Genomic DNA, 26,283 nt, shown 5'->3' with positions numbered 1-26,283 from the left:
CTTTTTTTATTTTATCCAGTGGTTTTTAGCTCACAATCTCTCTTCCCTTGGGATCTGATTTTTCTCATTATGCCAGCCCAGTCTCTCTGACTCCATTCTCTTCACTGGAAAACCATGTTACTGAGCTTGAGAATACCTCCTGCTCGGTTCCAGCAAGATAAAAAAGCATTAACATCAGGGAAGACTCCTGGCCACCTAAGGAAAACCTAAGAGTGTCCCTATCACCCTGGTGTCACCAGTACTTTAACTGTAACACTCAGTGTTGTCATTGTACCTAGAAGTGATCTGGCTCAAAGGAACCAACTCTCACTAATCAAACCATTAAGAGCCAGCAAGCCAATTATCGATGTATAAAGAGGAAAAGATGTACCTAGAAGACAAAAAAGTTGTTCCCATCAGTTAGTTAGACATTCTTCTCTCCTAAGACAATACACAGGGGAAGCTAAATTATAATCAGTAACTTGCTTGATGTAGAGAATCTTAATGATGAGTGTCATCGGACTATAAAGGCCAGATGCATTTATCCACTCCAGAATTTGCCTGCCAAAATGTCTGGGGTATTTGCAGAACTAACAACAACATTCTTTTCTCATAGGGAGTACTGGGGATATTGTGACAAATGCTATTTCTTGACATTTCTTTTTGATTATTCTAGGCTAACAATCTTTCTTCTTTTAATACTGTCTTTCTATAAGAGTGTGCCATAAAATTGGTTAAATTCAGCTTACTACATCACAATCATATTCCATTTCTGCTTCTGTAAGAATTCTCCATGATTGGAGTTTTAGGTGTTATTAAAACTTTCCAGTCTTGGAAACTAAGAGACATTTGCAGATGTCTCTTAGTTTACCTGTAGAGAGTGCTAATCAAATCTATTATGTGTAAATTTTACCACACTAACTCATTGAAGGTGAGGATCTTTCCAACTTCTTGGTGGACACCTTACTACTGCACCCTGTATTCACTGCCTAAGGACCCTGTATCCTCTCTTTTGTAATAGAAGTATCAAGCCTCTTTCTACATAATTTAGGATATGTCTAAACGCATTTTCCATGGGGAATTTTGACCTACATGACTCAATCACTTCAGAGAATACAGTATCATCATCTAAAAATTCTAGATCTAAACATCTGGTAACTTCCTTTTGAAGGACAACGCTTCTCTATTTTAATTCCTTCCTAACCTTCCAAGGCAAATGGGTCTCTGATACTATTTTCCTAAGCCAAGTAAACATCATTAAGTGGGCCTTTGGCAAAGCTTGGATTCATTAAGTGATGTTTCTATTTGATATTATAAATATGAAAACAATCCTCATATTCCATTTGCCTGTACCTTAAGGATAGATCTGTTTACTTCAAAGTTCAGTGTAGACTCAGGATGACGTATATTGCTTTATGCTGTAGGAACATCCTGACTCAGACGCCTATGTGATTTCCATGAACAACTCAGAACAAGTTTTTCTAAAACAAAGTCACTACACAGTATTTAAGGATGCTTAACTCTTACATTAACTATACCTTTTAGGAAGAATATAGATTACAATTTTTAAACATATCCTTCTATTTTATCCCTGGGAATCTCTATTATACCAAACCAGGTACTGTCTTTTGCCTCCATAGTCCATATTTTACAATCACTCCTAGTATAGTTGTATTACAATTTTAATAAAAGAAAATACTGTCTAAGAATCCTAACTAAGCAGGAGGCAAAAGAAGATTAAAAGCACCTCTTCCTCATACTACCAAACTCCTGCTTTTCAGAATATCTTTTTATTTTGCCCATGATGGCTGAATTTCTAAGGAAGCTTCCAGAACTGGACTCATCACTTCCTATCTTCCATCAAATTATAAACCAAAAGCATAGTGATGTACAAGGGAGAGGTGGGGCTGTGGGAGCTGGTGGTAGGTCAGTATATGGACTCCCCCTTCCTTTGAACTTTCTAGAAGTCCAAAGTAACTTGTAGTTGAAAATACGAGAAAAATTTCAAAAGTGCATGAAATCAGCTAAATAAATTGCAAAACATAAGTTATCACTATTAATCTTGAGTAATTATTTTAAAATGCACCAGTTTGTCTTTGACATAAAAAAAGAAACAAGAAAAACTATAAGCACGTTGGCACAAAGCATCTGATGGTGATGCAGTGACTCTGTCCCCTTACCACCATCACAAATGTGATTGATGTTATGTTCATACTTTCCTATCTTTACATCACCTGGATAACAAATTTCATAATTTTTATCGTAATCTTAGATAATTGTGAAATTTTTGTCTTGATAAGTATGATTCTTGGAAAATGATGTCCAAATCAAGATATTTTTCTCCCATTTCAACAGTCTCAATCTGTTTTCCATTTCTCTCCCTCACATATTTCCCCTTCCTTCTCTCATACTTCTGTATTTTCCCTTAGCAAGTTCAGAATTTCTGTAAGAGGCTGGCAAAGATTTTCTATGTCCAGCATGAGAAACACCACTGCCGTGATGGAAGACAGATCCAGGCTATGGTGAGTGATCAATCTGCTTGCTGCAGCCCCACCAATTTCATGGACTATCCTCTGATCTCTGTGCAGCTTTTTATACCCTGCTACCTTACCCAACTTGTGCTACTCTTTGACTTAGTCCTCAACTTGGTAACGTGCCTTACTGGAGGCACTGCAGCCCTGTGACTGCACAATTCTCCATCTGGTCTGTGTCATGAGTTACAGCACACGCGTTAAGCAAACGAGCCTGAACTTTTAAGACTCCAAAGGTTACCCTAGCAATCCACAAACATCATCTAGGATACAGAAGGAAAAACTAAGAGAAAATACAGAATTTGGAAAAGGACATAAAGAACAGTATTAGCAAAATAATGAAAACAATAACAATTTGGGGCAACAGCCGAAAACCTAAGCGAAAGAGGGGAGTTATTTTTGACCCCCTAACTAGTATATCAAAATGTGTCACTTCACATACTCATACTGCATGCATGATTTCGCTATCATTTTCTCAGCCCCAGCAACAACTAGGAATACTTTGTTGACAGTTTTTACCTCGTAAATTTGGCTCCCTGATTCAATTTTTCTTTACAAGAAAAAAAAGAAAGTAAAAAAACTTACAGATCTTCCCACAAATGAGATTCTCTTTCCCTCGGGGTTTTCATTGATTTATAATTGCATCGATATTTCACATTTCTATTAAAACACCATGTTCTAATGCTCAGTCTGGTAGAGGCTTTCCTTTGTATTTGACAGGATGTGCACCAAATCTTCCTATTATGGAGAGAGCTTGGGGTTCTGGGAAAATCAATAGGTGTTTAGGTACGAGAGAGAAAGGGAGATGGAGAAATGTAAATGGGTGCCACCAGCAACCACCGGGATAGGAATGTCTCTAAAGGCTGAAAAGAGGCCACAAGTTTGCAAGTTGTGGAATTTAAGCAGTTATGTAACCACATTTTTGGGTTAGTTATTCATTCTCTGTCTTTTGCCCCTGTTTCCTGTAGGTAAGCTGCTCTTGGGAGCGAAGCACTGTTATTTCATTGTGAATTGCCACTTCATTGACCATCATTTTTGTCTGAAAGGGAATGGTCTTTCAGAGAAACCGTATTCATTTAAATCTCTAGATGACATATCCTCGGCCTCTGTGATTCACATTGCTTTGCCACTAATTGTAAACAGTGTTCAATTATGCATGGAGGCCAAGACAGGTCTTCTCTTTCAGGTATGCCCTGCCAAAAGCCCGTCTCCCTGCTATTTGCTGTGAGTGTTCCATTGCAATGATTCTACTAGCTGCCTTTTCCCTCATCTCTGCCTGAAAATCAAATCATCTGCTCAAAAGTCAATGAAAGGTCCCAAGCCACTAAGGCGGCTAAACAGATCTGCTAACAATAATAGCCTTACTGAGGAGAAATGGAGAAGAAATTAACTCTGCACTCCTCAGAAAAGTATTCTGGGAAACAGCATGCCTCACCAAAGCCCAGCTCTAAAATGCAGCCTATCATGGGGCTGGACGGGTCACGTGATTAGCTTTGGGACTAGGGTCGAGGGCTCCCGTGTAAACAGATGGCTTTCTCCCTGCCACCACTTCACCCTACAGCTCCTGAGCGTGAGATCCTGCAATTAACTGCTTGAACTGGTCGGGGGCTATTGTCTAACAAGTTTCCATTCATCCCAAAGGCAAGGTCCTGAGTCTTACTTGGAAAATGTTTTGTGATTAAGACTTTCAAGCAGCAAACCCTACCATCAAGGAGAAAGAACAGCCTCCTGTGGAAATAGCCAAACCTAAAATAAAATTGACCAAGCAGAAAGTTATAAATAATATTATTTTAACAGAGTTTTGAGGTGCAGCCAAATATTTTGGAATGTTCTCAATCCAAATAAAGCCAGCATATTTCTCATTTTTTCCAACCTCAGGACTGAGACAAGAGATAAATGGAAAGGAAAAAAGCCCACAGTTGCAAAATATAAACTTAAAAGAAAAATCAATCTGGACAGTCATAAGAACCAGGTGGTAGGCAAAAATTGGACTCATTTATGAAGAAATGCACAATATCCTCTAACAGGCAATAATTAAGGTACAGTGAAAAGAGCAAAGAATTTAGAGGCAGAAAGAAGTTGAGATTCTAAGTCCAACACTCACAAAATGTGTGTGTCTGGGTACACTTCTTTGTTTCTCTTGGTCCCACGTTCTTCTTCTGGAAAATGGAGATGATAGCACTGAGCTCACAGAGTTGTTACAGAGACGTAAGGAGATCAAGAGTGGAGGTGCCTAGCATAGCGCTCAGCACTCAGTACACACAGGAATGTCAAATGTCCACCATCTTCATCTGCTTCCTCAAGTCCCTCCACCCCGAGCACACAGGAAGATCTGAAGATTTGCCTTGGATTTAAATGTATTAAGCAGTTTGGGTTTTGTTGTTTGTTGTTGAAAGTGATCGTGTCATACTAAAAAAGTGTAACTGTACCAGAAATCTAGTGAAATGGGTCTGTTACTGGTTCTGCAACTGTCTAACAGTACTAGCCTCACCTCTCTGGGCTTCAAGTTCTTGTCTTTAAAGGGAGGCCACTGGAGTGGACAATCTATAGGGAAGCTTCCAGGTAGGGTGTTCACAGAATTTCGAGGATCTATGCCTGTTCAAACCAAGAATTCTCTGTTTTGCTTAATTTTGGTTTTCTTCTTGACATGTTATTTCAAAATGAATTTTGGTGTAACTCATATTCGGACTTTCCTTTTATATCTCGAGATCTTAATGCAGGCAAAGAGAGCCTTGTTTTCAAAAGATGTTCAATATATGTTTGTGGAAGGAATAAGTTACACTAATTAGAACGAAACAGAATGCTGCTCTTAATATAAAATCTCAGTCCAATCCCAGTGCATTACTCCTCCTTAATTATAGCTCTCCTGCCCACTACTCCAATTGCTATGGAAACATCAGAAGCGCTGCCCCTTAATATTGTCAAATGAAGTAAGGAGCAGGTGGTTAAAAAACTTATGCTTCTGAACCACGTTTATCCGTAGTTTATGAATCCTTTATTGTTTTTATTAAGCTCAGGAGCTTCCGAAAAATAATATAATTGTCTCTCCCAAAATAAATAACAAATAATTGTAAGTCATCCTTTCCCAATAAATTCTAAAGGGGAAAAAAAAGCCTAAACTTATGGGCTCTGACTTAAATGCCTCGTGTTAAGTCCATCACAGACTATAACATTACCCTTTCTCTCAGACTTGAACAAACAGGCGTGCAGAAGAGAAATTCCTTCTCCACCTCCAGGAGCTGAGCAGTGGGGGTGGGTAACATGACTTTCTGACCCTGTGAGGTTTCTGTCAGGTATATGTCAGGCCTATAGAACATGAAAATGTCTGGGTTAATTTATGAATCAAAGCATTTTTATTTGTAAATTTGGGAATTCTTTTCAGTAGGAAGGAAAACTTCAAAATCATGTTTGCCTGTGAAAGAAGAAGCCTTCTGTTGTCAATGTTTAATTTTTTTTATTAGGAGATGCACTCTCTCCACTTCCATTGACTCCTGGACCATTTATTGGTCAAGGTAGGAATTTCAAATGGCTGGAAAGAGACAGAGGCATTGGCTGGAATTTCCTTCCCTCTGGCTATAACGTCTCTGCGGGCATGCACCATGTTACACTTGGCACCCTATAATTTTCCATTTTCATGGATGTATTTTGAATTTCCTTAGGAGTCAGCCCTTCTATTGGTGGGATACAGTGAACCTAGAAAGGAGCTTTTGCCAAACCAAAAATTTTTTTAAAAAATCATAAAGTGTTTTACCAATGAGATTTCAGACATGTTTATTTGGCTTTCAAGCTTACACAAATATAACCATTGACTAGACTACATCTGATGAGCTGTCAGTTTTAAATAGATTCTCCACTTCTTCATTCTCCACATACTCTTCATTGAATCTGTTCCAATTACGATTCTCTGTATTAAGTTGTTCATTTTATTTTTCTGCTGTCAGAAACTTGAGAAATTTTGTGGATGTGTAGATTCTGGGTAAATACGTATAAACAACAAAGTTTGCCCCCAAACTCCTCTGCAATACAAAGATTTCATGGGTTTAGAAATTAAGAAAAAATATCGCCAAAAAAATTGCTTTCTTTTAATATTTAGAAGTATTTATTTGCAATACTATCAGACTTCTCTTGAAAAGCAATGGAAAATTTATTGTGAACCTGCTAGGCCATTGTTAAAGAGAAATAACTTTTCAGAATCATAAAAATTCAGCTAAATAACTTGTCAGCCAAATTATAATGGCTAGGCCACTTATACTTTAAATTTTACTCAAAGGATTGTCACAGGTGATTATTCATTCCACCACATTAGTACACAATGGCCTTCTAGACCCTTCACAATCTCCCAGACAATACTCATTGGTTTAGTTCCTGTTATTCCCTAACCTACCGTTTTACTCCATGTGATCTGAGCAGTGCATATACACTCCCACTACTACACTTTTATCCATGTCTGGAATTCTCTACTCCCTTCTCTTTCTATGCTTGGCAATGATCTACCTTTTCAAAAGATAAGTGTGGATCTCTTACTTCTTTATATCCTCAATACCTAGGCTAGTGTACCACATAGAGGATATTCACAAAATATTCATGGGTGGCAATTAGAACACTTTCTTTTTACTAACGTGTAACTATGTAGCAGTCCCATCACATTTTTCTTTCTTTATTTTTTAAAGTTTAAATAGATTATATCTGGTCTACCATGCATACTATCTTAGAACATTTACTACAGTTTAAAATTAGGCTCTAAATGACATGCTAAAATACTTAATGAACATTCCAAACTGTCTGATTTCTATCCAGAAGTAGCTAATGTAGGTAGGATCTGGCATATAATATTGAAGATTTAAAAAACGTTAAATATCTATGGCACTTTGAAATTCATTGTGCTCTTTCATTCCAATCTCTCAAAGTGTGTGAACCTGTGCGAGCCACAGACAGCAGCCCTGAATGCAGCAATTCTGACACCAAATCCAGGACTTTCTTGACTATGTCACAGATATTGAAGACCCTGTGATGAAATGGACAGATTCTGAATGGGAGGGGAAAAAAAATCCTAAAGGAATGTCAGAAACATCACTCCCAAATAAATGAGATAGAACCACTGAACAGAAAATCACTCATCCATGAGAACTAGGAGAAAAAGAGATGATACACTTAATTTTAGAAAATCACTGTACACACCTAAAGCCATCTAGAGCCATGTAACATATTAATATTTTCTATTTTAAGAAGGCAAAGTGAAAGGTTTTATATTCACATCCGGGTTTATTTGAACATCCTTTTAGTGGTTCCTTCTATCATAGCCACCCTGGGGAATCCTTTCCTGTAAAGCTATTACTGTCACTTCCCAAATTTCACAGGCTTATTCACCACCATTACTGTAGACCCAACAGAAAGAATAGCAACCCTACTATGACAATTTGTATTGATTTTTGACTATAGAGTAACTTAACATTTGTTACCTCATTTAATCACTTAAACCTGTGAAGGAGAGAGCACTGGTTTCTTTTCTTCATATATAAATTGAAGAAAAGAAGCCCAAAGGAGTTAAGCATCAAGTCCCAGATCATAGAGAAGATTTTGATAAAACACAAGGTATTTATAAGAATTCGATTCCCAAGGATGGACATTCCAGTTCACTTCCCTCCTCCAACACCCTCGTGTGTTAGGGTTCCTTTCTTCCTGATGAACTGAGACCCACTGGGAAAGGAAATCAGAAAACAGTTTAAAATATCAGTCAGTCACTCAACTGAAAGCAAAGTAAAAGAAAAAACTAAAACATCATATCACCAGAAGCAGGAATTCGCTGTCTTGGGGGGAACCAGGAAATGGCCTTAATCCAGCCAGCAGGTAGTCCATGGATTTTGATAATTCATTTCAAGTTCCTTAAGAGAATAATGAGGACAAAAATCGTAGGATTGAATATTTGGGGGAAATTGGTTAAACATAGTTAAATAGGTTTCCTTATTTCAAGACCTTAATATACTAATGAATAATGTGAATTCACAAAAAAGAACATAGTACTCAATCTTCCTCAACTAATTTACCTTATTTGACTGTGGAACCCCTTCCTCCACTCTTTTTATTTTCCCATGGGGGATTTTAAGACGTAGACACAATTTTTTTTCATGGACACAATTTTGGGGGAAAATGCTCTATCCGTGTCTCTGTAATTCAGCGATCCACTGTATGAAAGCTGAATAATATAATCCAAGGGTTATATGTTTTCAAATCTATACGTTTGTAGTGTTAGGGATGTCTAGATTCGTTTTGCCACCTTTTCATGTATGCTGATTGTATTCAAATCATGGGCATGTATCTGTAGAAATACTCAGCGCAAGCCAATCCTTGAGCATACTGATTGTGATTATTTCATATGGTGTTGATTTTTGTTATTTTATATTATCTATTATGTTTTAAGTAGAAGAAAGAATTTTCATTTGACCTGGACCATGTAAGAAGTCAAGTTTCTAAATATGATAAGCCATGCACACAAGGAAGTAAGACAGTGTCCCATATTGTGGGAAGTGATTCCATTACAGGGAGTGATAATAGCTTATGGAGCACTTGTATAAACTAGGCTCTTTCTTAAGACTCTTTTTAAATGCATCAATTCATTTCATGCCATTGAAGACCCTCAAAAACAAATACTATTATTTTCTCCCTTTGCAAACTGAGAAATACAGCAAAGTTAAGTAATTTGTCCAAAGTCACCCAACTAATAAATTCCTGTGGCAGAGTTGGGGTTGATGTATTCATCTCCAGAGTTCGTGCATCTAACCACCCCTTGCAAGCATTAGCAATAAAAATGCAACCTTTTTGGAATTTCTATTCTTGCTACTTAAAAATAGGTATAATAATTCAAGTATATAAGTTTCTTCCATAACTGCAGATTGAAAGGAATACATTTATTCTCATCTTGGAAAGAAATAGCTTGACACTAAAGTTTAAATTACTTTTCTCCTTATTTTTAAGTTAACTCTTTTGCTATTTAGCCCTGGTTTAACCAATGAAAAATCACACAGGAGATACCAGCAGGAGGCACCAGTTTGATTTCATAATGGACTTAACAGAAATGAAAATATTATTTTAAGGAAAAGCTACGTGGTTGACTTTCCTCCCTTTGTTCAGCATTACTGATATGCCCTAAAGGAAAGTTTTCACTAGCACATTGATAAGAGGCTTAAGAAGCACAGATCTAGAAACTAAAAAAGGAAAAAAAAATCTTAGATAAAAAAGTGACAGTTAACCTGAAAATCATTGGTCTCTAAGATGTACCTTTTAATCAAAGGGAACTTGAAATGAGGAACATTTATTAGTGAATTATTTTTAGCTTTGAACTGATCCCTAATGGCTTTCAGAGCAGTCCTGGTTTAACCTTGGGATATATTTCATTAGCGCATCCATAGACAGCTCTTTCACAGTGCAGATTCAAACTACAATTTTGAAAGAAATGTGCCCTATTTAATTAGCTCAATCTACTATATACACTTAATTTCAAATTTTGATGACTTTTAATGAAGTCTTAGCAATAAGAATTGTACTAAGGGTACACAACCAAGTTTAATAATACCCAAAACTTACAAGATCTCTTCCAAGTAGATGCAAAGGCCTTGGCTAACATTCTTCTTCTTGACAATATCCTTGAAATCTAGGCAAGTGACAGGTCTTATTCTCTATATTTTGTAGAAAAAAAGATCTGAGTCAAAACAAAATGAAATGACTTATTTAAGGTCAGACTGATGGTTCCTGTTGATATTCTATCTGGTGGGGGTTTTTTCTTTAAAGTCTATCTCTTTGAGTGACAAATGCAGAGATAAATGTGAAAGTATTTCATGTAGTTCTTTCTCATAATTAAACGGTGATTTATTTATGTGTCCACCTCTTATTTGCTTATGCATCTCTGACTTAAATAAAGAAATTGAGGATATTATTGAAATAATAATGCTCCTTCTATAGTCATATAATGAGGTTATAGAGATATTAAGTGCTGTGGTTTCTCCAAAGGTAATCATTTGCATTGCATTGTTTACTTCAACCATGATGACAAACCCTACTGCTTGTGTATTAGGTCTAAAAACTAACTAGGATTGATCTAAAGAAGATTGGTAAAGGGCCTCATTGCTTTGCAACATGTTTATTTGTTTTAGAGTGCATTTAATAATCTGATGTAACTCCAGGCATTTTAAGCAGGAGGTTATCCAGTACAGGAAATTAGGTATTTATAAAATTGTTGGAAAGGCTAGAATAATGGATTCTAGGCTGAGCCTCCAGAAATTGCTCCCAGAACAGCACAAAACTCATCTGCCAGGGGACCTCTGATCCCACCACTAGGACTATTGACTCAGAGAGCACACCACAGAGTAGCGATCCAGAGACCAGGAAGCTGGAATCAGGAACCCACTGAAGCTCCTGCTGTTACTTGCATAGCTGCCTCTGGGACCCAGGATGCTGGAAAAAGGCCACTGGAATGCTCTTGCAGAGGAACCCATTGTCTTCAAAACCCTGTTTGCCAGAAGCACACACCCAAAAGCAACAACGGAAAGGCACACTTTGTCTCATTTTCACCTTCCAACTTTTATGTGCTCATATATTTAACAAAACCCAATTCTCAGCCAGGATTCTAGGTACATTGAAGCCCAAGAAATTTTTAAGCATTGCAACTTATGCAGTACAGAGAAGCACAGCAAAAGGAGGATGGAATGAGATTGAACCAGACACTATAGGATATCTACCAAGTGTGAATTAAAATTTTTAGCTATGATTAGCTTTAAACTACTTTTTGTCCATTCTAAGGCACCATTGGTTGCATGATATGCCACTATTTTATATAGTCCTAAGAAAGAAGAAATACTGTCCATTAAGTCACGAAACAGTACTAAGATGCTTCAGTTGTAAAATGTAGCCAATTTCAGAGATACTAACATATAAAAAGATGTGCATGTTAGAATCAATGAAATATAGTACGCATGTCATGATAGATTGTAATGGTATGACCTTTCTATAATGGTGCACATGGATATACAGAGCAGTTCACTGTTTTTTAAGAAATATTTGAAGGTTAAAATAAATTAACATTTCCCTTTTAATTGACTTGCTAACGTGTTAAGGAGAAAAGAGCCAAAGGATAATAGAATGTTAAAAGACTGAAAGTTATTTTATAATTTATCAATACATGGATAATTTACCAAATTAAATAACTGAGAACCATTTATACCTCTCTAGGTCAAGAACACATTACACTGCAAACTTCTCTATTAAGAAGTTCTGATCTCATTGAGAAATGAAAAAAGACATTTTGGGAGTGATGTTAAAATACATTAAGTCAAGCTACCCAGAGTGACGATATTCTGTCAATCTCAACCAACCACAATTGCTACACAAAAGGTCATCCTTCTCCCTGAGTAGAGGCTGTCGGGGGAGAAGAGAGAGAAGTTGAGAGCCAGGAACGTGTGCAAAACTGCAACTTGTCAGTTGTGAGCCAACTGGAAGCTCACAAGACAAAATCAAGACCTGACGCTAAGGCTCAACCCAGTTGGCTGCAGCCAGGTCTGCACACGGTTTAAGACTTGAAGGTCAAGTGAGATTGCAAGGAGAGAAGCAATCAGTCAACAGTGTTGAGGAAACAGAAAGTAAACAGTCTAAGGTTGGAGCATGAGGTAGATGTTTGTGGAGTACCTACTATGGGCCAGGCACTATTCCAGGTGCTGTTAGCAGAAGGAAGGAGCTCAAAAGGTACAGACTTCCAGTTATATAATAAGTAAGTCCTGGGGATATAATGTACAGCATGATGACTATAGTTAATAATACTGTATTGCATTTTTGACAGTTGCTAAAAGAGTAAACCTTAAAAGTTCTCATCACAAGAAAAAAATTGTAACTATGTATGGTGACGGACATTGACTAGATTTATTATGGCGATCATTTTGCAGTATATACAAATATTGAATCAAGTTGTATATCTGAAACTAATGTAATGTTATATGTCAATTATACCTCAATAAAAATATAAAAAAATAAAATAAAAAAGAAGGAATCAAGGTCACATAAGATCAGTAAAGTAATATTTAGAGACCAGAGATCTCCAAACAAAGCATATTATCTGTCCTGACAAAATTATTTCAATGAGGTCTCAATTATTGCATTTTTGTCATAAATTGTCAAATGAGCCTGCTGACCAGAGGTCAGAACTTAAAGAGCTGTCCCCTGAGTCACTGAGAGGGCTGGATATATGTGGCTGTCTCCAACAAGCACAAGTATTTTTCCATAGTAACAATCTGTTCCTGGGTGCCAGCACCAAAATGTCTAGAAAATAAAAGTTGGCCTGTGATATTTATGGTGCATAATATATTTTGCTGTCAGCTCAAAGACCGCAGATGTCATTTGCCAACAACTTGCTTATTTGATTTATGGAATAATTAATTGTATGTAAGATAAGCCATGCACTAAGGAACAGCAGCTATAATTAATCGACCCTCATAGCAAAGAAACCTTTACGCAATTGTGAATGCAAGTTCGTAGACCACAAAACCAGTGTCTCTCAGAGTGCGTTACTCCTTCTTGATACCCCTTTCTGCGGGTGTGGGCCAAAGGCTGTATGTATAATAACAACTCTTCATATACATTTTGTGCTTTAAAATTTACAAAGTGATTTCTGACCTGTGCTATTTTTTGGGTCATCACCACACCCCTCCAATGGACACAGAGAAGGCATTGTAATCTGTGCTGAGGGCTGAGGAAACAAACCCTGAGAGATTAAGTGACTTGCTCAACCCCACCCAGTAAGTGGCAGAGCTGAAGGAAACCCCAGTACAGTGACTCCAAAGTCGGCTGTGGGTGGTGTCACGTGTTGTGGGATATAAGGAATAACACTTCACTGCTTCCAAGGACCTAGATTTGAACCCGGTCTCTGCCGTGCATGGCCCATGTGAGCAAATCTCTAAATCTCCGGGAGCCTCTGTTTCCTCACTTATAAAACGGGACAATACAATTTCCATTGCAAGATTCTGGTGGAGAATTAAGCGAAACAAAATAAAGCACGAGAAAGCCCCTCTCTCTGGTGCCCGGCATCTAGGAGGCACCTAAAACGTTAGCTTCTAGCTGCTTCCCATGCCCCGGTCTCTGTGCCCAGCCCTGACCCTCATTCTTTTCCACTCCTACAAGCTGCTGGGTGCTCAGTTCATCAAAGGCTCCCCGTAATTCTGCCATGTCAAGGGAAGATCAGACAGCCTTAAAGGGAGTCCTTTACAACACTTCAATGAAATCTTTTTGAAATAGATCCACTCCAAAGGAGATTTTGCTTCAGATAAAACAATATTTGAGCCAGGTTCATACTGTTTTTATGGTAACAAATGCCCCAATCTAGACAAAGCCACTTACATGGGGCACAGAATTTTGACCACTGTCAGTGCAGTACTTATAGATACTTTCATGTCTGCCGTCAAGGAACCTAGAACTTTAGGGAAGAACTTTCCAAGAAAGGGGACATATATAATAAAAAACATGAATCCTTAGTTATCTTTTTCTTAACTGAATGTGGGAGCGTAGCTTCTTCACCTGTCAACTGTAACTCATTGCTAAGAATTACAGTTTTATTTCCTTACAAATGAGGCAACTGCTCTAATTATAATATCTTGTGTTCAAAATACCATAACAGTGCTTTTCTTATTAATTAATGGTAGACTCTTTCAATCAAACAGCAGCAATTGCCTTCCCTTGAATCATTTCTGACTGCAAATTGCAAGGTTTTTATTAAAACAAATTCTCTGTTCTCACTGTATCCATCTCTCCTGGCTGGACTATTTCCTACCTAAATCTTGATGGAGTGTGTGTGTGTGTGTCCTGGAGAATGGGAAAAGATGGCAAACACATTGAGGAGTATTTACTGTAGAAACCTAGCATGGAGTGCATTCATGGAACGGGTCAAATAGCCCCTGATTTATTGCTCTCTCTGAGCACATTTTCATCACCATCAATAATACTTCTTGGAACACAGTGTCCGAGTGTGTGATTTCCTCTCTAGGCTGCGGGCTGTGACTGCAGACTCAGCTACAGAACAATTTTCCAAAACATTCTTAAGGTATCGTCAGATCATGTACCTAAGAGGTTAGCCTATTTTTCATGAGAAAACCACAAGCACCAATTTTTCTGATCACCTTTCCATGGAGTGTGGTTTTTGCTGATCAATTTAATCGAAAGTAACACTGAAATGAACCGATCAGAATGGTTCCACTATTGAGCTCAGAGACATCTGCTGTGCATGAGAAAATGAACAAAGTCACCTAGACAGTGATTTGTTCATGGTCTTGTGACCTGTATAAACACGCTGAATATATTCCTTCTGGATGGTTTTGTGAAAAAATAAATAAATAAATAAGTACTGTTTTATTTTTTTGGAATTGGGTACGGAAAAGGGGTAGTTTAAAAGAGGAATGGCAAGGGGAGGGGAAGGTGTTGTATAAAATATGTGAGTTACTGTTAAGCAATGTAGAATGGATCTTATTTTAACAAACACGTAATCAACACTTCCCCAGTATTAACTATCCTGTCCCTGGGGATGTTGCTAAAAAGACAAAAAAGGCATAGCAAATGGTCCTCACGGAGCTCACTGCCTAGATGGGGAGACAGGAAGTGAGCTATACACGGTGGCCTTAGAGCTATAAGGGAGGAATCACGAGAAGCTGTGGATACAGCAGGGGAACAAGGAGGCATCTCTGAAGAGGTGACGGATAGACTGAGATTGAATGGTTGAGGAGGAAACAGCCTGGGAGCAAAGGGGGAGGGGAAGAACATTCGGGAGGGGACATAAAAGCCAATGAGAGTGTCACAGGTTAAGGAGACAGTACACGGTCCAGCATGACTCTCTACTGGTGCCAGGGCAGCAAGAGGCAAAATGGTGAGAGCTGAGGCTGAGCCAGATCTTCAAAGGCCTCTGTAGTGCGGGACCTGCTAAGCAGAAGGCTTCAGAAGGATTTCAGCAGGTGACAAGATCCAATTCACTTTTTGAGACATCAAAGAGGGTGGATTGAGGAGGGCGAGGCGGTGCAGGGATGAATTCAGAGGCAGTAATTCTCACCCTTCAAGGACTCCAATCAAGGCAGTCAGAGGAGGTCCGGCGAGGCGTAAATACAGTTTAAAAGTATATATAGGCAAATACGCTGGTGATTTAAAATGTAAAATCACCCTATAAATTCAATCTTTGTATAGGGGAGAACAATTCATTCTGTTTTGGTCTCACTTAGCAGCTTGATACTTGGTCCATGCATGAGGAACTTTTAGTTTTCGTAGTGAATTCAGTATTTTGTTTGTTTTTGTTTTTATCACAATGAAATCAATAAGAAAAAGCTGGAAAGGAGAATCTTTGACCTACTTGGGATAACTTAAAGGAAAGCCCTTTAGCTCTTCATTATTTACTGCCAAAGATATTAGAAATGGCATTTTCTGTCGTTAACATTACACATCAAAGACACCCAAGTTTTACTAAGACTATCATTAAAAGCAACAAAACCAGCAGTGGCAATGTTAGTTGTCAAGGGGAAGCTTCCAGATGAGCCATGTCACTCAACCGGTGGAGTGTTTCTGAGCTAAGTACCGGCAATTACAGGCGAATGCAATTTCTGGGTTGCAGCCCTGCAAGAAGAAGAATAAAATACTCTGTCCAACATAAAACACCCATTTGCTATTTTGTCCCTAAAAGTTGATCCTTGGATCCATGTCAAAAATGTGTCACAAAAGACAGATTGTTTTTTCGGCTTACTCTTTTTGTCCAGATGTCACTAAATGTTCAAATGTTCATAGTTTTGCTGTGTACAGAACAGAAGCTGTTCTGGCTTTTTTTCTTTTTCTTTTTTTTTCCCTTTTTGATATGTCCAGGTTATTTTTTATTTCACATTCTACCAGGTGTAGCTGCAACATATCTTTTTCTTCTTACATATAAAATCGTGTATTTTAAATTTTTTATTTTCTCTGCACAGTTTTATAGCATAGTAAAGGGATTATAACTGCTTGCTGTCCAGAAATGTTAATGACTTTTGCTTCCTCACTAAAGACTATTTTCATCTAAATGATGTTAGACATTTTTGCCCACCTCAGAATAATCATAGTGAATTTAATACTGCCTGTCTTTCATGCTGAACAAAAGTCCCATCGATAACCATGTGTGTGTACATGAGTGTGTATATGGGGGTGGAAAGTGATGGCTTGAACAAGGAAAAAATATAGAGAGTTCAGAAATCAAAATTATAGAGACAAAAGCCCTCTAAATATTAGGTAGATAATTCCTAGGCCTCCCCAGCAGACCTCCTGTTTAATATTTCAGATATAAGAGAATACATTTCATTCCTCTTATCCCTAATCTTTCACTACACTTTAAGAAACTTGTCTCAAATACTTGTGATGCACCTACTGTGTTCAGTTCACAGTGCTAGAGCCTCAAGGCCCTTATCATCCAGAAAACAGTGCAGGACGATTATAGGTACATATAAAACAAGCCGGATTGAGGGCGCTGAGGGAAATACAAAGACAGTTCAATGAAGAGATTGGAGAGAGGGAGGAATCATGTTTATTTGCAGGAACTGGGGAATGCTTCGTGAAAGAGGTGATTTGGAACCCTTGAGGATGGGGAAATGTTCTTAAGGAGAATGCAGGCAGTTCTTAAGAAAGAAACAGCAAGGACAAAGCCAAGTTGACAGGAAGGAGTGCGCTGTATGGAAAGTGCACCAAGTAGGCACTTGAGGTTGAGCATCACGTAGTAGAGGTGAGTGGGATAAGAGTCTGGAAGGGAAAGTTGGGCCAGATTTGTGAGGTCCTATGAATACCCAAGTCAGAGAGACATATTTGAGTTAGAAATAGGGAGTAATGAAACATTTTGAGTAAGAAAATGGCTATCGCAATTATGTTTAAAAAAAATTATTCAGAAGTTATATATTTTAAGGAAATGGAGAGAGAAGATGTTAAATTAGGACGTAGGTAAATTAGGAAGTTATCTTTTCAGAAAAGAGGTATTGAGCAGGACATGAAGAGAAATAGAACAGAGAAGAGAAGCTAGATGGTTAATGTATCATTTTATTGTGATTGGCAAAGTCACTTCTTTATGTGTGGAAATAAGATGGTTCCCTTGAGTGACAGTCTATCACGGATGTTTCAGAGGTAGACCAATTAGTTGATGCTGACATATTTCCTACAAGGGCCAGTTCCCTCATTAGAGCTCAGGTATCTACTACAGAAAAGAAAAGATGATCAACTAAATCTTTTATTTTGGGAACCCAAATGAAGTGGGAGGATACTGTGGAATGTGGAAAGACAGAAAGTTAATGAAAATAAAGTATTAAAAACATTTGACCATTAACCAAATGCCACAAGTCTATGGAAACAAGATCCTGGGGCCAAAACGTCAAAGTGTTACTCAGAGGTCACATGTTAAAAAGGCAGGCAGAAAGGGAAACAAAATAGGAACTCTGGCTAGGAAGCATGCAGGGTAATTTATTCAATCAATATTTAAGGAATATATATCCAGCCTTGTGCTAGGTGCTGAGAATAAACAATGATGGCCGTCCAGACTCTTACCGAGTTCACAGGCTAGTGTGATAAACCATAATTATAGCAGTGAAAGGGGAGGGTGCGGCATGAATGAATGGATTTGAAGCATAGCTGAGTGCTATGAACAGTCAAAAAAGTTAAGAAATACTGGTTTGGAAGTATTATCTTTTAAGAGAAGAAGATTCTCCTGTGGGCACTTTTATTTCTCTAACTTCTGGATGAGGAGGTTTCATTCTATTTCCTAAGGAAGGCCATCATCTGACAGAACATGGGAGCTATTGTGAGGCAGAATTGACAGGACTTGCGTGGTGAGGAGGCAAGAATCATTCAAGATGCTAGTCTGAATATCTGAATGTCCTGAGCCTGGGAGAGTGATGGGGGTGAGAAAGGATATCACAGAGTGGTTGTGTCCTTCTCCATCTGCTCTGACAAAAGCCCACCCACCTCACTCGATTCTCTTCCCTTTGTGTGCGCCCTATCCCATATACACATTTGCTAGCTGACGGAAAGAAAAGGGAAAAAGGAGTAGCTTGGGGTGAAGTTTCCATGCATTCAGAATTCAAGCTAAAGACAGCCATTAGAGAAACCCAAGTTCTGACTCCTCTTTTTATTAACATTCCCTTACTTCTTTCATCCAATTCCTTTCTCCTTAACCTCAAACCTTGTCCTTTTTCACTGTACGTTCTAGAGACGGGTCATGTTACCATAACCACAAACCTCCTTTGACTATCTCGTTTTTCTATTTGTAAATGTAAATTAGAACCCCTGACCCTTATCTTTTTTCACATAGACATAGTAGGTATATTCCTTTAAATTCTCCGTGCTCCTTTGTAAGAATTGCAGCGCAAGGATATTTCAGCCCAAGAAAAACATGTTTTATTTTCACTTTTTTCTGCTTCACAGCATCATGCTAAATATATTACTCTATAGCAAAGGTTCTCAACCTTGGCTGCGTATTAGAATAATTTGGGGGCCTTTTAAAAATCCCAAAGCATAAGCCATACCAAAGGCCAGTTGAATCAGGATGTCAGGGGTGAAACCCAGGCACCAATATTCTTAAAGCTCCCCAGGTGATTCCAGTGTGCAGCCAGGGCTGAGAAGCAGTGATCAACAGTAACACCTAATTACTTCCCAATTCCCCAAACTGGCATTTACTTTCATGATTCTTGTTCCCATGCTATTTTCCCAGCGTCAAATGCCTTCCCCTGTTTTACTTCCTCAAACAAAACAAAACCTGCACAGTCACGAAAGCCTTACTCAAACGGCCCCTCTCTACGGTCTTCTTTTTTTCCCCATCACCAGTCTGAACTTGATTGTTTCTCCCCCTCACTCCCATCCAAGCAACTTGTATCTGTCCTTAAACTGGAGGACGTTGAGCTTTGAACTTTGGATAGTTGCAGACATGTCTTTTTACCAAATGGATTTTAAGCCACTTTAAGATAGGGATTTTGGCTTATTCATTTGCACACAGTGAACATTCAAGAAATATTTTGAAATCAAGTTAAAATTGCCAAAAATGAATAACATAAATAAACCTATATCCTTCCTATATGTTGTGTGGGTGATGACTTATACCTTCTATTAAGCGTGAGTTCTTTGGAAAAGCCATGATACCATTTCTTATGAAAACGTAGGACGTGATTTACTATTCCTGGCAACAGCTGCTGCTCGTCAATGACAACGTCGAAGGCAGTGATAACGTAATTCAGCAGACATAGTGATTCTCAACCTACGCCGGATGCCATATGGGCTTCAGTACGGCGTTACTTCCTGCTCACACAAACACCCTCCAGGTTCTGTTGTGGAAAACTTAACTTAGATTAAATGAGCATTGGCCAAACCCTCTAAGTCCTCTCAGGATATTGGCTATGGAGTAAATGCTGCAGAGAGAGAGTAACAGATGCACAAAACCCGCTCCTCCTGGAAGAGACAAGTTAGGCATGACCAAGGCATCTTCCCTGTGTTCCAGGTGTCCCTGTCTTTCCTCTCTGCTCCCATTTAAACCCTGGAGTCAATTCTATCTTAGTGTGACTGCCTTCACTATGAAACAGGGAGTAACTTGAAGGTAAATATCATATTGCACACATTTTTTTCCATACATAGCACTTACCTATCAGTTCCTATCATACAACAGGAGTCAAAAAATATTTCTTGAGTCAGTAATTGAACAAAAGGAAGAATCTTGAAACAGTATTAGTATGACTAGATGGTAAGTATTAGTATGAATAGCTCTGTCTCAAAAATGTCCCCAATTCCTGCCACACCCATGGGTACAGTGATTTGAACAGGTGCCTGATTAGATATGAACTAGAAGAAAAATAATTAAATATATAAGTGCTAAATCAAGCCAATATTATTTAAGTGATATTACTTGAAAGTGTGCAAAATTTGTTGTAAATTTCACTTACTTGCTCAAAAATCTTAAGAAGTTACACTTAACTTATAGGACCAGAAGTAGGGAGGCAAGTGAGGCACCCACTTTGGGTGCAAAATTGAAGGGGGTGCAAAAAATCTCAAAAATCAAGATAAATAATATTTAATGCAGTATTTTTAAAAATCAAAGTCAATGCAAAAAATCCCTGATGAGCAACTGTACATCTGATGAAAAAAATTATGAATAATGATGCAATCAATATGGGATCGATTTGCAAAATATTATGTAAGCATTATCGTATCATGAGCAACATTATATCAAAATATTATATGAGCATTATTACATAATACTATATTTTTTTTTTTGAGGAAGATTAGCCCTGAGCTAACTGCTGCCAGTCCTCCTCTTTTTGCTGAGGAAGACTGGCCCTGAGCTAACATCCGCGCCTGTCTTCCTCTACTGTATATGTGGGACGCCTACCACAGCATGGCTTGCCAAGTGGTGCCATGTCCCCACCAAGGATCTGAACCGGTGAACCCTGGGCCGCCAAAGCAGAATGTGTGCACTTAAGCGCTGCGCCACCAGGCCGGCCCCCTACATAATACTATTACTAAAGCCCTGAGCACAATAATAACAGCCCAGAGGTTTTGGTGCCCATAGCTTTGAAAGTGTATCCAGCTTTGCACAGACCTGGACTATTGTGCAAAAGGAAATAGTTTAACACCAAAAGCTGTTGTGGGTGATTTTCCATAAGAAGCAGCAAGTAATTTTTCATATTTAGGTTTTAATTAGTAGCCTAAGTATCTAACATGTTAGAAAAGAACCTGATATTGCCCCCACTATAAAGTTCTAACAGATGTTCATGTATTGAAAAGCATATGCTTTCCGTTAACTATTCATTCTTCGATCATTTCTTAAGTGTCTAACACTGTGCTCAGCACTGAAACTAATACATTGGCCAGCTCAGGGCAGACACCCTGTCAGCAAACACCAGTAATACAACGCTGAGAAAGATATAAGAGAAAGCCGTGGCGTTACCATGGAGATGGCAACGACTTCTCCCTAGGAAAAGGATAAGGGGACAAGCTGAAAAAATTTCAGGTCAGGGTAATATAACTAATTGGTTAACCTGTACTTTTCAAAATTGCACGTTTTTTCATCCCTAACAGCTAGTTGGCAATATGTATTTAGTGCCTTAAAATTTGGAGTAATTTTGAAGAAGCACTTCCATTTCAGGGAAATTATCTCCAAGAAATATTAATGGATGTGCACAAAGATTTCTCTCCATGAAAATTCATCATAGTATTTTCTATAAGAAAAATAAAGGAACAAATCTAACTAGCCAATAATATGGCATTGTTGAATGATATACATTGTATAATGGAATACTTGCAGCGATTAAAAATATGTTGGTAAGGAACCAGTAATGATACAGAATGTTCTAGACACCTGCTACCTTTCAAAGTGTGCTCCCTGGACTAGCGGCACGGACACGCCTGGGAGCTTGTGAGACATGTAAATTCTCAGGCCCCGCCCCAGACCTACAGAATTAGGATCTGCATTTTAACATCATCCCCAGGAGATGCGGATGCACAGTAGAATGGGAGAAGCATCGGTGTACGCATATTTTTTAAGCAAAAGAAAAGTATGAACATTATGATTCTGTGTTGACTTCCCGAAGTTTGACTTAGTGAACAGAAAAAAAGAGCGGATAGATATACATCCAAATGTGCATAGTGATTATCTCTGGGGACTGTGCTTTTTATTTTCTCCTTTTCTTCATCTTTTCTAAATATTCAACTACAAATGTGCATTGCTTTTGTTATAAGAAAAAAGTAATTTTTCTAAGTGTATTTTCTCTTTGTTATTTTACTTTTAAAATGATTGTTCGTGGTGAGTGAATTATTTTTCTATAAGATAAAAATTCAGGGCAATTGTACATTGAGGTTTGCAAAATTGAAAGCATGATTTCACATCAATAGGTTCCATGACTATATATCTAGTATAATTGTGATTTTAAATATTTCTTCACATTAGTTTCATAAGAATATTTGCATCTTTCTCATCGTGTCTCTTGCTTTTCCACCTATTAAAGATACAACTATGTTTGTACAGAGTCTCACCCATCAGTAGGTTACGTAATCCCTCAGGTAGTTCTTGATTTCTATCAAATGTCATCCTCTCTCCTGATGCCACCCTAAGACTACTAAGATATACAAAATTCCTACTTTTCTCTTTCATTTGGTTCTAGGACTTGAAAAAGTCTACTTTCAAAAGACAATCGTAATTAGCATACCCAACCGTTACTAATAAAAAACCCCCTTTAGGAGCTGATTTTAATCTCATCCCCTTCTTAGAGAAGGACTCTCAGGTTAGGGGACACAGGAGGTGCCAGATTTGAAGCCAAGGCAAGAGGAAAGAAAGATCCCCACCCGGAGAGCTACTCGAGTGGACCCTGGCAGCCAGGGAGCAGACTGCAGACAGACAGAACAGAGCTAGCAGGGGAAACCAAGAAGGGCCCACCTCCACAGCCTGCCTGCAGCAGTCCCAGCTCATTCCGAGACATTTAGGGAATACAAGCAAAATTCCATTTCAGTGCAAACCTTTTTAATGTCACACTTTGTTAATGAATCATGCACATGTCCTCTGAGAAGGGACATAGTAATTGTGTTTTTCTCGTCTCACTCCACGAATCTTATCGAACAAGTAGAGTAACAAGGCCAGTCGATGTTGCACCATGATTAAGAAAAACCTTTACTTGTTGGACGTCTGTGCTCTTTGCTGTAGCGGGGAATTTAAGCAATAGCCACGGGAAGATAAAGGAGAGCAAGAGGCTGCGCTTCAGAAAAGTCACACGCGGAGGAGATGAGGAAGATTATTGAAAAAATACTAGAAGAAGAAATGGAGAAGTAACATTTGCGGAGGATCTAAAGGGCAAGCTTTTTCATCTATCATCTCATTTAATCCTCATAACAGGTTGTACTGCACGTGAGCTGGCTGAGATTCAGTGAGGTTCATAACTTCCCCAGCTGACCCGACTAATGAGTGGTGGAATGAGGAGTCAGTTTAGGTTTAGCTGATTGCAAAGCCCATGTTCTTTCCACAATAACACGCTGCCCCAAGAAACAATTCATCTGATTTTATCATTCACTATATCCCAAAAAGCTTAAAACTTTTTACAATTCCCAAAGCAGGGCTTCTCCCATCCCTGATTTGTAGACTATTTTCTATCAGAATATCCTAGGCATCCCGTTAAGATGCAAATTCCTGATTTTATTCCCTTATAATCAGTAGGTCTGAGTGGGACTCAGGAATTTGCATTTTAAACATTTCCCAGGCAGTTCTGATGCACAGACCACACACAGGCATGCGTAGCAAAGACATAATCTACACGTCGTTGAAAGGAGACCTTTTGTCACTCCTGGAGCAAATACTGCCTTTTCCAACCAACACGGCTTTGATAGCACTGCTCCCTCCTCTTGGTCTGCACTTCATATTTCACTGCCTGGAGGAGGAGGAGATGAGATGGGTAAAACTGAGATAGAGATGGAAGAGATGGAGGAGAAGGATCTGAAATGAAAAAATGGAGGTTGAGTCTTAGACCTCGCCATTAACTAGTGATGCAAGGTAAGGAAGTAACCACATCTCTGAAACTTAGTTTACTTTCCCATAAAATGGAGAAAATAATTTATGCCTCAACCACCTCACATGAGAATTGTAAGGAACAAATAAGAGAATTTAAGTGAAATTGACTAATAGACTGCTACTGATTTTCCATACAGATGTTAGTAACTGGATGAGGAGTAGGGGCTGTGGAAAATGGAAAGAGCCCTGGGCTTGGAGTCAGATGTGAATCAGTCTTCTGGCTCTGACTCTTACTAGCTCTCGTTTTGAACACCTAACCTCCTGGAGCCTCAGTTTCCTTTTGTGTAAAAAGAGAATAACAAGCATATATGACCAATAGCAGGAATGGAAATAACCTAAACATCCATCAGTAGGGCACTAGCCAAATTAAGGATGTTTTGTCCATGCCTTCAGAGATGAGTGCCTTCTCCCTACTCCTCGTTTCCACGAAAGGGGATTTTTTGAGCATTTCGATGGCCTCCCCCCTGCTCTTTAGTCACTCCACTCTTGGGAAGGTGGCATAACATGTCTGAGTGGTAGATCTTGACTCGGTTTTACCCTTTTCATTTTGGGAACTGCACTAGGCTGAACAGATGGGTTCTACACACGTGGGTTCAGTACTAACAGGTCTGCTTGACTAGTCACGTAAAACCCCAGCCTCTGGTCTGGCCCCATCTGCAATAAAACTGAATTTGTAGCCTCCATATGCCATCCATTTGTTTCATTCTCAAGTTGTTCAGAACCCCGGGGCAGGGGACAGAGGAGAAGGGGGGCTATTTATTGGATCCTCTCAAAACTCCAACACATATATTGAAAAATATGTAGCCATTAGAAAAAAAAGAAACCATATGTACCTACTGTCACAGAAATTATGTTGGGATACGATATTAAATGAAAACTGTAAGGTCCGGAACAGGATATTTAGTGTGTTCCCATTTGTATAAAAATAAAGGATGCATTCACAGAGAAAGGCGTATACCTTTAATTAGAAAATTGCGGGAAAAATATAAAAGAAATCATTTGCTCTGATTGCTTTTTGGGATGGAAACTGAGAATGTGAGGTGAGACATATATGCTCTAACATAGTTTTCACTTTTAGTTACACTTGTACTATTTTTTAAATTTAAAAAAATAAAAAATAGACATCCATCACATTGTGTTGAGGAATAAACAATATTGCATAGATAAATAAAGCCTGCATAGTAGAGTCAATAAGTTCAGCTTCTTTTCTTCATTTTTCTATTAGGAAGTTTGCTTCCTCTTGCCATGTCTTACAAAAGAAGTGTAACATTCTTTCGGAGTTGTTGTAGATCACTTTCTTATATCCCCGCATTCTGACTGCTCTCAGCCTTAGCCACACTAGTCATAAGAAGGTCTCCTGGCCAAGAAAGCAAGCTACAGGACAGCAAGAGGCCAAGAACTGTGGCCCTCCTAGCACCTAGCCCAGTTTCTTAACATAGTAGAGAGCCAACACATTTGCAACACTGAATAGCACGAAAGGCTCTCAGTGCTCAAGCCAACCATCTACTCTAATTGCCATGGAGTTGGAGTTGGGATAAACAAAGTCTTTGCATGACTCCGCTAAGCAGGAAGCAAAGCTTCAAAGAGCAGCTGAGGCTCCCCAGCAGAACACGAACTCAGCATGTGACATTATGTGCAAAATCACTACATGCGTGCTGTTCCCAATCACTGTCGTCCCCTAACAGGGAAATTTTAAATGGAAACATATGGCTAACACAAAATGAATCTGGCTTTTTTCCCCGCCTCTGGATGGTTGATGATTATTTATTTATCTGAGTTTAAGAAAGTGTAAATAAAAATTACCAAAGCAAGGGAAATGAGCTGCACACTCCTTTGAAGTTTGTACCTTGGCCATGGTCTATACAATCATGCATTGGTGGTGTAGGCAGGGAAGCTTGGCTAAGGCCCATCATGAATAGCAGTGGATTCTGGTTGAAAGATCATGGACTAGGAAGTCACACAGAATGGACTGAAATCCTGACTCCACCCTTACCATGTCTGAGGCATACTCTCTCTAAGCCTTGGTTCCCACCTCTCCAAAATGAGAAGAATACTTACCCTGAGGGTATAAATGATATGCTATCTGTAAAGCACCAGACGGATGCCCCATATATGGTAGTAATTATTAATACAGAAATTAATTTATAAAAAATAATAGAATTGACTTTGACTATAATCATCTCTTCAATTATTCATCTTGGTTTTTCCCACTGGTCTGTG

General features: G+C 38.6%; 1 protein-coding gene across 15 annotated transcripts in view; it reads right to left on the bottom strand.

Annotated features, from left to right (window-relative positions):
• LOC103552777 (uncharacterized) overlaps positions 1-26,283 on the bottom strand; it is an 87,930-nt gene that overhangs the window by 23,211 nt on the left and 38,436 nt on the right. For 7 of the 15 annotated variants that reach the window (XR_011529089.1, XR_011529084.1, XR_011529086.1 and 4 more), the window contains 2 exons: positions 10,092-10,183; positions 8,298-8,392 (listed from right to left, as the gene is read on the bottom strand). The exons of 5 other annotated variants lie outside the window; for them this stretch is intronic. The gene's annotated coding sequence lies outside the window, so the exon portion shown is untranslated. Of the gene's footprint in view, positions 1-635; positions 4,670-6,264; positions 8,208-8,297; positions 8,393-10,091; positions 10,184-26,283 lie in introns of those variants that run through there. 3 more of the 15 variants (XR_011529090.1, XR_545322.2, XR_011529093.1) reach the window with 3 other exon arrangements.

This window comes from Equus przewalskii, chromosome 18 (assembly GCF_037783145.1).
Source record: "Equus przewalskii isolate Varuska chromosome 18, EquPr2, whole genome shotgun sequence".
Classification (NCBI taxonomy): domain Eukaryota; kingdom Metazoa; phylum Chordata; class Mammalia; order Perissodactyla; family Equidae; genus Equus; species Equus przewalskii.
The sequence above is the reverse complement of the archived record's forward strand: the minus strand, read 5'-3'. Positions and strand labels throughout refer to the sequence as shown.